The 10216-nt window shown below is 36.6% G+C and overlaps 1 long non-coding RNA gene across 1 annotated transcript; it reads left to right on the top strand.

Annotated features, from left to right (window-relative positions):
* The first annotated feature begins 2137 nt into the window (after window positions 1-2137).
* On the top strand, window positions 2138-9581 carry LOC106017655 (uncharacterized). The gene is made up of 3 exons (XR_005263068.2): window positions 2138-2247; window positions 4157-4289; window positions 7582-9581. It is a non-coding gene; the product is annotated as an uncharacterized lncRNA (long non-coding RNA).
* The last annotated feature ends 635 nt before the right edge of the window (window positions 9582-10216 follow it).

The raw sequence follows: 10216 nt of genomic DNA, 5'->3' as shown, positions 1-10216 counted from the left end.
TTTTAATACTGTAAAGGGTTTTGCATGACGTCAGGTTAATTACAAAAAAGAAACTATTGTGTCACAAATGCAAAGAACGCAGTAATCTCTTTATTTTCCAGTAAACAGGCAACTAGCATGGTATAGACTTTTTCATGCCTGTGGCCTCAAGGTGGAAAACCTTACAAGAACTTCTTCAAAAGAGTTGTGGTTAAGATACTTTTCCAAATTGGCAGTTTATGAAAATTTGCTTCATTTTGTTTTCTAACCTGCTATTCTTTTTGCATTTGGCTCAGTACTGAAGGTATACTAAGTCTTTAGAAAGTCTTTCAGAAGTTCTCCTTAATTTGAGAAGCATTTTCTTGATCAAGCAAGCAGAATCAATATATTAGATGCTTCTAAGATCCTGGAATGTAGCTTTAAGAAATTACAACAGTTACAAATCGTGAGCCAAATCCCTGCCTTACACAAAGTGTACCAGTGATAAATGAAGGTCTTACTGACCTAATAAAATGCTACAGATTGATATTCCTTTTGTTGAGCAGCCTGTAATTTCATTAATTTTATTGACAGTAATTATAACAAGTTAAATTTATGGTAGCCATAAAGAAAAGTTAGTCAACCACATGAAAATGTCAGCATGCTCACTTTGGTATGAGCAGGCTGAAGGTTTTGGGGTGTGTGTGTGGTGGCTGCTGGTCTGTTGTCTTCTTCCTGCATTCAGCTTTGATGGCAATTTATAAGGGCTAGGAAATTGTGCTTTTGGTGTGCCCATTGCAGTTCTCTCTGTGAAACTGAAAGGAGGTTCTTGTAGCCTTGTGATTTCAGGCCCATGTTTTCATTTTTTTTCTTAATAGTATTAAGGGATTAGCTGATAGAATTATGTGAAACATCAAGATATCTGTCCGGCTGGATGTCAACGCTGAGAATATAAGAACTGAGCATTGAGGGAGGATTTTCAGTTCTTCTTTCTGGGTGTATTAAAGTATGAATGTAATGAAATCATGCCTTTTATTTAGCCAGGCAAATTGCTGGTTCACTGAGTTGTTGGAGACTTGCCTGTGCTGGGACTACAGGACTGGACCTGCTTACATTAAACATGTGCCAAAATTTCAGTATATAGCTGTGGAAATTAACACAGGTTACTACTATTAGAAGATTGTATAAACATTAGAGGGCTAATGATACTATGAGTATCCTTGCCTGACAGAGCAGCACCTCCTGTAAGGAGCACCTGTGAAGATGTGCCTACTACAGGAGCACGTGCTGACTTCTCCAAAACAAGCATCTTGCTGAAGTAAACTTATGTCCCGGCTTAGTGTAAGCTGGGAGGGAGGGGTGTGTGCATGCACATATATATGTAAGACTGGTACCTAAACTGAAATTAAGAAATCAGAGTTCTGGGCTCTTGACTAGAAATTAAGTAAATATAACTATTACAATAATAATAATAATAATAATAATAATAATAATAATAATAATAATAATAATAATAATAATAATAATAATAATAATAATAAAGATAATGGTCAATGAAGTCAGGGAAATATTTTTGGTGAGATTTTAAAATGAAATGTCTGTAAGAAAAATACTTATAAGAATAAAACTTTCACAATGCCATATCTTAAAGACAAAAAAAAAAAATAGAAGGGAATGATTACTAGTTGTGCTAATGCTTAGTCATATGATAAAGAGACATGGAAATAATAATAAGAGAGTACAAATAGGATTCCAAATTTAAAACTTAGTAATCACAATCCATTTGTTCAATTTCCATACTTTTACCTCAAATACAAAACAAATCCAGGTCAGTCATTTTTTCTGTCACTGAAGCTTCCATATTGTAGCACTTTTTGCTGTAGTAATGTAAATATTGAAGAGCTACCAAAAAATCTCAAAACTTGCAGCTGAATTTTTGTGTGTGAGTTTATTTGCAAGCCAGAGTGTCTTTCCTGGGAAGATTTCTGGAATTTGATACAACCTAGCATACTAACATACAAATATAAAAAAAAAAATTGTGTTTCAGAAATGCTTTTTAAGATCCTACAGTTATGCCATAAAGATAGATATGCCATGAATGAATATCCAAGGGGGAAATCACCCCCAAAGCACAACTTCATGATGATGGTATAAGTTGTTTTAAATCCCATAGTCCTACCTTCCAGGCTGGTAGTGATTGTGAAACCTTAGCTGAAATTGCCATTCCCTGTGTCCTTTTTCCAAATGGAGACTGTGCCCGGAAATCCCTGGCCAGCAGCACCAGAGCAGGTACATTTCTTACTTTTCTGACTGATGACAAAGTGAACCCAGCAGTGGTTGAGATTGGTTTTACTCTATTTTATGCTCTTAGCATGCGGGACTGTGATCTGGAAGACAATTTGGGCAAAATAACAGAGGTTGTATTTGGGTCTTTCTGAAAATAACTTTTAATTTCTATTTTAACCTGATGAGCGAAAAAAAAATGTGTTGATGACTCATGACAGATTTGTACCCAAGCTTAATTTCTCCGGACAGGCATATGTGAATGGTTTGGTTTAGATACACTAGCTTTGCAACTTACTCCCTGAAGTAGTAGAGGGCTGCAGCAGGGGAACCAGTTGTATAAGCAAGTGCCAATTTAATAGTTGCTGTTTACTAAGCTTGGTATTATCAAGTCTTAACAGGACTTTACTAAAGCAAACTTCTCCCTGGTGGCCTGTCCTCATTGCTTCTGCAGTTTAAGAAAATTAAATGAGAGTAATAGTGCTAATTGTTATTAAGTAACTGGTTATCTTTAATCAGGACATTTTGTGCTACAACATAGTGCATTTGGGAAATATCAAGACATAAAGAGGACAGAAAAATGGCTTTGTGTGTGCATTTTAAAATTTCCTGAGTCTAGGGATGGCCCTATTTATTCAAACTCCTAATAAAACGCTAATTATTAGCTACACTACAAAAAAATTAAATGATGGGTATCTCACCAATAAGGTCCATTCCACACAAGGCCCTCCTTTGAACTGTAAGTAACATTTCAAGATGAAAACCTGCTTGCTGTAACTTGTTTCATAAGGTGTAACAAAACATTATCCATACCCAAAATGCTAAATACGACATGTGTGGTCTCCATGTTGCATTTGTTTCTGTAAACAGCATTTTTAAACATCAACAGCTGTAAGATGTGACCTGTTCAGACATTTTACGAAATGTGGTAGTTCACATGCATCTGCTATCTACAAGTGGTTTTTGTTGTTGTTGTTGTTGCTTAAGGAGTTATTCCCAGTGCAACTGAAAACAAGCTTAAAGAATGGCATGCAGTTTATATCTGGTAAATTAACTAATGCATATAATTCTTAATGTGAGTGCTGTGAAAACAAACAAAAAAAACAAAAACAGCAACAACAACAACAAAACTGCAACAAAGTAGTTGCCTCTGGAATCTTGTATATTCAATCTGCAAGAAGAGTAAATTGTCACTGCCACTTTATAGGTGCTGTTCAAAGCAATAGAAAACTTGGAGTAGTGCCTCTGAAAAGACTTGTGTTAATCCTGCATTACTTTATTTCCTTACATTGTAATGCTGTAATGTCTATCAGCAAGCATGTGAGTCAGCCTGTCCTTTGCTTGATTTTATTGTACAGATAAGGTATTTGAAAACTGGTTGCTCCTCAGTAGGAAGCAAGAACATGTAGCATGGCTTCCATATCTAGAAAGGGTATAAAAATATATAATGCATGTAAATTGAAATTATCTGTTAAAAAATTAGTATTTGTTTTAATTTACACCGAGCAAGGATATGGTCTGTACAGACGGTTGTCTTCAATGATAAGAAGAATAATGAAAAGCAGAAAATATGCAATCTCTGATTATTTTTGCTTTTAAACATGCAAATCACTTTAATGTTTTTTTTTTTTTTCTTTTTTTTTTCTTACCTAAACCATCAGCCAGATTTACATTCTTGCTGTTCCACTTCATTTAAGAACTGTTTATTCCCATTGTTTCACTTAACTTACGTTTTTGTGCTATTCTTTTGACTTTTATTAGATAAGACAACTTTATCCTCTAAAATTGTTATCTTTCCCAAATGATATAAGGGTGAATTCCTCTTGATATACAATTTTACCAGTTTAGTTTGTTTTCTTAAGTAGTATATCAGCAGGATCACATCTTTCATTGTACTGTGGATTCCTTTCTCTAGGTGCAGACTTCTTGGGAAACGTAGTCTCCCCACAAGCCCTTATTCAGAATTCACCTATTCCCAGAGCAGCAGCATGCTCTATTCCAGGAACCTGTCACAAGAAGCCAAAAATGACCATGTGCTGTGCAGAACTGTAAGTTTTTTCCTTTCTGATATCATAGTTCAAACATTTTTTTTCTTCTCATTTTCTCCCCCTCATCTCCTCTCTTGTGTCAGGTAAAAAGCAGGGGAAAGAAAGGCTGTGCCATGGGGATCCGGGCTGGCTTTTGCCTCTATTCAGTCACCTAAAACCTTTGCCTCTTCTTAATTATCTTTGAACTTGTGTAAGGTTCCTAATACTTTGTTTTTATTTTTGAGCAATAAGAGATTGAGTTTTGAAGAAAGATTTTCAAAAACACTTTCATTTTCAACATGGACTTAATTTTGTATTAAGAGCAAAAATTACTCCACGGACCACATCTTTGAATGGGCAGGGAATCTGGAATTTTATTTTCCTGCTGGAATTCTCTTCTGGAATTTCCTTCTGGATCATACCACAGTGATCACACAGGAATTAATCACACTTTGCACTTTCTCAAGCCCCTACCCAGATGCCCATACCTCCCATTTTAACATCTTAATACTGTCAAACTGAAATAATTTGGATGGAAAATTTCCTCTAAGAGTTTCTGGCACATAGCACCTTTGGTGTCATTTTCTAATGTAAACAGAATATAATTAATCCTCTAAAGATGAGATTTGGAAAAGTACATTCCTTACCCATGTTTTAGTGTTTTGGTGTTTAATTAATACTAAATTGCAATAATCTGGCAGCTATCTTATTTGGCACATGGACTTGAAATTTCAGATGCTTAGAGGCAAGCAGGGAATTACTGTGGAGCTGTGGAGTACAGGAGATGTACCTCCTATAATTTTACTGAAATAAATAAATAAATAAACAACAACAACAAAATAATTTTATATGCTTGGATTTTTCACTACATTTCAAGCTAATAAAAAGCCTCTGACACTACCAAGCATGCCACAGAACACAGTAGCAGAGGTTAAGGAAGGCCTTTTCTACAACTAGTCTTGAGCTGTGAAAGTTGGACAGAGGCAGTTCCTATATTTTTCTCCTCCTCTTTCTGGCACCCTGAAGAAAGGAAGATAACTTAAAATGCAAATAGTTGGAAAAAAGGAGAAGAGATCAGTTGAGGGAGACCATAAGGTTGGGAGAAGGACAAATGAGAGGTATAAGATGTGGAAAGACTAAGGAATGTAGAAAGGGAACGTAGTAGGAATTGTACACTGAGTGAAAAGGAGCAGAAACGTCTACAGTTGCTATAGTGTACCACTTTCCACAGCTTGCATATAAATCTGTTGCTGACAATGTTTTGCATTCTGACCACATATGGAAGGTAATTATTTTTCCATTCATCCCAATCTTCTTGCTCCCATCATGATGGTCCACAAGAGGGCTTAATAGCCTGGGCTTTCTGCTGGTATTGTTGAACCTACTAGTGGGCAGATGTGGAAGAAGAAATAGTACTCCAGTGGTACTACTAGTACCACTGGTACTAATGGTAGCAGTACTCCTAGTATTAATAGTAGTAGTGAAAAATATGGGGCAGAGGTCACTGCAGAAGTGTGTGGTATGGGTAGAAAGACTGCAGGAATGGGCAAGCAGAGAGGAGTTCTGAGGAGAGGAGGAAACTCGGGGAAACCTTGGGAACACGGAAAAGAAAATACAGTTGTGACACGGATGTCCAGCTACAAACAGTTTGAGAAATATTCAAAAAGTTCATTTGATAAACTGTAGCTTGGTTGTAATCACAAAACATTGAAACTTTGGTTCCCTAACTTTGCTATAATCCTATTCTGTCATGTGCTCTGTGGGGAGTTTTGTTCCTGGTGAAGTGTCATGATTTTTAGTATTTGCAGATCTGAATATTGATTTCTGCTTTGTGGCATGTCACTTAACAACAGTCTTGAAGCCACCAACCACAGCAAATTATTGATCACAAAATTCCTTGCCATTACTTTGGTCTAAAATTATCACTTGAGCATCACACCTGAACCCTGGAACTTGTATGGGTGAAAGGGCAGAGGCGAAAGAATTCCAACTACTTATTGTTCTAATCCTTCTTGAGCTCATTATAAACATTTATTTTTACACCTGTTCTCTTGCTTGACTATGGATCCTTTTCATTAAAGAACCATCCTTCTTTCACCATTCAACTCCTCATCTGTTGAAAAACTATTTTGTTGTGGACTTTTTTTTTGGTTTCTTTCTGCATGTTTTGGCACTCTTCTCTTTAAAACAAAACAAAACAAAACAAAACAACAAAACAAACAAACAAACAAACAAAAACAACAGTCAAAAATGATGAAACAGAACCTGGCTCTCATATTCTTTTAAACTCTACACAAATATAATCTATGTCATTTTTGGGGCTGTGCAAAGTGTTGCAATAAAATGGTTTTCTGGAGTTCCTCCAGTAGAGATCCAAAATCTGCCCCAAACTATAAAGGATTTCACCCTTTTACAAACCTGGGTTGCCTTAGCACTTAGCTTGGACTACACTGTGGTTTTTTGTGTGTGTGTTTTTTTTTTTTTTTTTTTTTTTTTGCCAAACTATGAAAATCTTCATTTTATGCAACTGAAATAGAGTGGGGAAGGAAAAAGATAATATTTTCTGACCTCCCTCTGATAGTTCAGTTGCCTTGAACTTCTATTCCAAATCAAGGTTGATAATATAAAAACCTTAATACTAAAACCTTAATATTTAGCAATGTGGATCCTGCTGAAAAGTAGTATATGAGTAGATCAACATGAAACTGCAGCCCAAAGTGCTTTATGCAGGAGGCTGAAGAAAAACGTGCAATTAAAAAAGGGAAATGCATAAAGTCTTAGTTAAGGATTTTGCCAGACCCTTATTTTGCCAGACCCTTTTTGATCTCAGACTAGATAGATTCTTGATTCTATAAAGCCCCTGTTTTACTTGAAGTTCTGTAAAGCTAGTTCCCTTCAGCAAATTATTTTTAACTATTTGACTCATAAATAATTTACTGAAACGCAAGGTATTCTGTATTTGTTCAGAATTAATAAATTGCTCTACTTGGTGGGAAAGACTAGATGGTAGACCTGTAAGACAGACCAGGACTCACCACAGTTAGAAAAAAAACATTGCCACTGTTGTTTAAATAGGATTCTTCCTGGATAGAAAAATAGGTGCACATGGTAAGATACTGTATTCCAGCTTCTCATTAAATTTGACTGCATTTTAACCTATTTGGTGACAAAGGTTGCAGTGCCCCTTGCAGTTTGATTTCTGTCTCCTACCACTAGTAGTAGTCGGTGTGCAACACTCATGTTTACCACTGGGTTGCAGCCACATGTTTTTGAGACCAACACTTACATAGATACTTCTCATCTTCCTTCACAGAGTTTCTGTTACACCTGCTTAAAGAGGTAGAACATATCAGGAAGAAAAATGGAGAAGAGAACCGACAAGATCATGTTAGGACCAGAGAGCCTGCATGGCTGCACTGTGGGCGGCCACCGATCTAGTCTCTGCCTTCACAATGCAGATCGAAGTGTGATAAAGTGTGTAGGTCACGGTCATGAGTAGCTGAGTGCTGGCTGTTACATGAAAGTTGATGTTCTCTACTAGCAGCTACTGTTTGTTTTTCGCTGTTGACACAGAGCTGAGATGTTGTGTCTTGTTACTAGCTCTACACAGAAAGTGCTACTTCCTTACTTGGTGCGTGCAAATATTTACTGGATCTTTGGACAACCAGGTGGATCAGTCCAAAGGAGACACTCAGAGAAGTACATTCAGTAGGGTAACTCCAAGGTCATGTCTAAGCTGCTACCAGTTTTTCTGTGTTGTCACTACATGGAAATAATAAGCATGACAAGGAAAATGTTAACCCTTGTTGTCTACTACAACTTTTAGAGGAACTGAGAAGCTTGTAATTCAGTTTCTTGGCCTTAATTGTTCAAAAGCAAACATTTTTTTTTTTCTTCTTCTTTGTATTAATTGAGCAATCATCTCCAAAAATGAGACCTTCAGGACCTGTCAAGTTGATGTGTTGTGATTAGAATTACTCATCACTTTGTTTTTACATATGTCACTCTTTAAGTATTTTGTTTATATTGATAGATCCAGTGTGAACATAACTTGTTGTAAATTTATTTTAAATTATACCTATTTTGTAATAAGCCACTTTTTGACACCCATATTAGTTTGGCTGAGAAGTGTGAAATAGTTTAATTGCTATTATATTATTCCAGAGTATATCAAAATTGTTTTAATTATGCAGAGCTTTGAATAATTTGTTATCTCATATTCCTTTGAAGCCTTTCCTCCACAAGTAGTGTGACTTAAAAAATATGAAAGTTGTTATACTAAAGTATTCTGGATTACAATGCAGTTTGAAAATGCAATTCCTTGAGAGGATTCAAAATTTGAAAATTCAAGAAAGCAAGTTTTAAAAGCATTTAAAAACTATTTTAAGCACTAATTTTAAAAACTATGTCACAATTTATTTGTGAAATCTTTCTCTTAACGCAAATTGTTATCTAACACAGCCATAACTGTTTGAATCTGGGGACTTTGACTTCTTCATGGTGTATGGATTATCAGTCTCACAGACGAGATCTTACTCCACATAGCCCCTCTGTAGAATCAGGTTAAGTGCAGTGTCTGAAATAGCAGACCACTTTTGCATATGCAGTTTAGGAAATTAAGTTAGGAACAGGCTTGCTGCTGTAGTAATTTTACTGCTTTAATACATAATACATAATAAATTAAATTTGTATTACTTAATGATAGGCTTCTGTGAAATATTTTAATAAAACAAATACAGGAAGGTAACTCGCCTGTTGAAACACTTGTTATTTTATGATAAAGTTAAGCTATGAATTACTACATACTGTTTTAGAGGTTATTTAGTGTAAGAACTGGAATAGATTTATTTAATGCTGATATAAGAAATTATTCCTTGTCTTACAATAATTTCCAGAGATTTTAATAAATATCTGATACTTTTGAAAATGAAAACATTGTCATTCTCACTAAGTAGCTGTACCTCCTGTTGCTCCATTTGCTGTCATTTCAACAGAACACTTAAGATCTATAAATCCAACATGATGACATGATGAGCATTTATGTTTATGTGTAAATGTATGTTTGGAAGGCATATGAACATTTCTTTTGGAGAAGCTGCCTGGACTGTAAAATGTGGCTTCTCAGTAACAGAGGCACCAGATGCTGTCTGCATTATATCGTACTTGTGTGATTTTTTTTTTTTTTCTTTCACGTAGATTTTGTACTTGCACTGGGACTAACATGATTTTTTTTCAGAAAATCAGAGCAAATGGTGGGTGGGAACACACTGATGCCACATCCTTGAACTCCTTTGTGTGCTAAGAACAATGTCTCTTTTAAACAGAACATATATCTTAAATAAACCTGCAAGAATTAAAAGGGGTAAAAAATAAAAAAATCAGAGAACTGGCCTGCTGAAATGAATCTTTTATTCTGTGTAATGGTGGTAGCAAATGGCTGCTATTTAAAAAGTGCGAGGAACATAATCGGCATTTTGGGGTAGCAAAGTATGACTTTTTGAATAATCCTGTCCCCAGCTCATTTATGGCTTGTGACTTTAAATAGTTCCCTGAGAGCCCAGGGTGAACACCACTAGCTGAGTGAAGTGGAAAAAAAAAAAAAAAAAAAGGAAAAAAAAAAAAAAGAGGGGCCTCGTAAAGAAGAAGCCATCAAGTCTGGAGGCCTCGCCAGATTTCCTCTGCGCGGCGAGGCGCGGTCCGGACTGCGCGCGAAGCTGCCGTGGGGCTGGCCACCCTCCCTGTGGAGTCCAGCACCCGGCTGGCCATGGGCCAGGCCGCCAGACGCCAGGCCCTGGGCTCCCAGCGCTGGGAGAGGCCGCTCGGGCTGCTCATACAATGGCATTATCTCAGGCCAGCCACTGCTGCAGAAACTCTCAATGCTTCCTGTCCTTGCAGCGGCAGCACAAAGTGTCCGCTTTTCCAACCGCTCGCTGACACCCTCGCCAGCT

Source organism: Anas platyrhynchos, chromosome 2 (genome assembly GCF_047663525.1).
Source record: "Anas platyrhynchos isolate ZD024472 breed Pekin duck chromosome 2, IASCAAS_PekinDuck_T2T, whole genome shotgun sequence".
NCBI lineage: Eukaryota > Metazoa > Chordata > Aves > Anseriformes > Anatidae > Anas > Anas platyrhynchos.
The sequence above is the reverse complement of the archived record's forward strand: the minus strand, read 5'-3'. Positions and strand labels throughout refer to the sequence as shown.